Raw genomic sequence first — 2,973 nt, 5'->3', positions numbered from 1 at the left:
ATACGTTTAGACAACAAGATGGTGAAACTCTCTACGAGGCATGGGAGAGATTCAAGGATTTGACAAGGAAATGCCCACCAGACATGTTCCATGACTGGGTGCAATTGCATATTTTCTATGATGGACTGTCTTATGAATCAAGGAAGGCTGTAGACCATTCATCAGGAGGTTCATTGAACAGGAAAAAGACTGTGGAAGAAGCCATTGAAGTGATTAAGACAGTGGCTGAAAACGAGTACTACTATGCATCAGAGAGACACAACACTAAGGGAGTCATGGAGCTGAACCATGTTGATACAATTCTAGCCCAAAACAAGGTGTTTGCCAAGCAACTAGCAGAGCTCACCAGGAAATTAGAAACAAAACAAGTGGCTGCAATTCACACACAAGATCAAGAGGAAGAAAGCACTGAAGGAGGTGATTGGGAAGAGGTCAATTATGTAGGAAATCAACAAAGGCAACCATATGATCCACATTCCAACACTTACAACCCAGGCTGGAAAAACCACCCAAACTTTGGGTGGGGAAACCAGCAAAACCAACATAACAAGTCCACATACCAAAACTCCAACCAAAGATCATACCAAGCCACATAAAACACTTACTCTCAACCACCATATCATAGCCAAAATAATCAACCTGCTCAACCTAATCCGAACCAACAATTTCAAGATCAATTAAACAGGATAGAAGAAATGCTTGCAACCATGAGTCAAGACATAACCGAATTGAAAGCCAAGAAAGGTGGCATAACTGTGGTGCCAAATGAGAGGAACGAACTCATACCCACAAGAACTGTCACTGGGTGGAGGATGTGCATAGACTACAAGAAGCTCAATGAAGCCACCAGAAAAGATCATTTCCCACTCCCATTCATGGATCAGATGCTTGAAAGGCTTTCAGGACATGCTTACTATTGCTTCTTGGATGGATACTCAGGCTATAATCAGATAGTAGTTGATCCTAGAGATCAAGAGAAAACATCATTTGTTTGTCCATATGGAGTTTTTGCCTATAGACGCATGCCCTTTGGATTGTGCAATGCACCTGCCACTTTCCAAAGATGCATGCTGTCCATCTTTTCGGACATGATTGAAAAATTTATTGAGGTCTTCATGGATGATTTTTCTGTGTTTGGAGATTCTTTTCCTAGCTGCCTACACCACCTTGCCTTGGTGCTTAAGAGGTGCCAAGAGACTAACCTAGTATTAAACTGGGAAAAGTGTCATTTCATGGTCACAGAAGGAATAGTCCTTGGCCACAAAATCTCTAATAGAGGCATTGAGGTGGACAAAGCTAAAGTGGAACTCATTGAAAAACTACCTCCACCAAGTAATGTCAAAGCAATTAGGAGTTTTTTGCAAGTATGGACTATTATATATTGCTGGAAAGCCCTGGATGTCTACTTTCCAACGCAATTGAAAGCGCGCCATTTCGAGTTCTGTAGCTCCAGAAAATTCACTTTGAGTGCAGGGAGGTCAGAATCCAACAGCATCAGCAGTCCTTTTTCAACCTTTGAATCTGATTTCTGCTCAAGTCCCTTTCAAATTGAAAATTTGATTTGACTCATAAGAAACAACTTGATTTTAAAAATTTTTGAAAAGGTCAACTCAAATTTTCGAATTTGATGAGAGAAAAATGGAAAGATATTTTTTTGATTTTTGAATTTTTATGATGCAAGAGAAAAACACTAAAATGATGCAATGCATGAAATTTTTAGATCAAAACATGTGATGCATGCAAGAATGCTATGAAGGTCAAGATGAACACCAAGAACACTATGAAGATTATGATGAACATCAAGAACACATTTTTGAAAAATTTTTAATGCAAAGAAAATATGCAAGACACCAAACTTAGAATTCTTTAATGCTTAGACACTAAGAATTCAAGAATGCATATGATAAACATGTAAAGACACAAAACAAAAAATCATCAAGAACAAACAAGAAGACTTACCAAGAACAACTTGAAGATCATGAAGAACACTATGAATGCATGATATTTTCGAAAAAATGCAAGATGCATATGCAATTGACACCAAACTTATGATATGACTCAAGACTCAAACAAGAAACACAAAATATTTTTTATTTTTATGATTTTCTAATTTTTTTGGATTTTTTTCGAAAATAGTATGAAAAAGAAAAAATAAGGATTTCCAAAATTTTTAATATGAATTCCAGGAATCTTGCCATGTTAGTCTAAAGCTTCAGTCCAGGAATTAGACATGGCTCACTAGCCAGCCAAGCTTTCAATGAAAGCTCCGGTCCAAAACACTAGACATGGCCAATGGCCAGCCAAGCTTCAGCGTGTAATTCAGATATGACATGCCTGACATACCCTACAGTTGTATAAAAGTGATGGTTGGAAGCCTCAGTCCAAACGAATTTAGACATGGCTTTACAGCCAGCCAGGCTTCACATGCTTCATGAAACACTAGAATTCATTCTTAAAAATTTTGAATCAAATTTTTGAAAACAATTTTCTTTTTTTTCGAAAACAGATGAGAAAAGTTTTGAAATATTTTTGAAAATTTTTTGAAAAGAAAACGAAAGAAAGTTACCCAATCTGAGCAACAAGATGAATAGTCAGTTGTCCAAACTCAAACAATCCCCGGCAACGGCGCCAAAAACTTGGTGCTGTTGCCGGATCAAAAGGGAATCTGGCACTGATGTTACCGGACCAAAAGCTTGCCGAAAACTCAAACACTCCCCGGCAACGGCGCCAAAAACTTGGTGCACGAAATTGTGATCTCCAGGCTCGAACAAATCCTGGTAATGGCTCCAGAGCTTGGTGCTCTGATCTTTCTGGAAAGCCCTAGATGTCTACTTTCCAACGCAATTGGAAGCGCGCCATTTCGAGTTCTGTAGCTCCAGAAAATCCACTTTTAGTGCAGGGAGGTCAGAATCCAACAGCATCAACAGTCCTTTTTCAACCTCTGAATCTGATTTCTGCTCAAGTCCCTCAATT

The sequence above is a fragment of the Arachis ipaensis genome, chromosome B03 (assembly GCF_000816755.2).
Source record: "Arachis ipaensis cultivar K30076 chromosome B03, Araip1.1, whole genome shotgun sequence".
NCBI classification, from domain to species: Eukaryota; Viridiplantae; Streptophyta; class Magnoliopsida; order Fabales; family Fabaceae; genus Arachis; species Arachis ipaensis.
The sequence above is the reverse complement of the archived record's forward strand: the minus strand, read 5'-3'. Positions refer to the sequence as shown.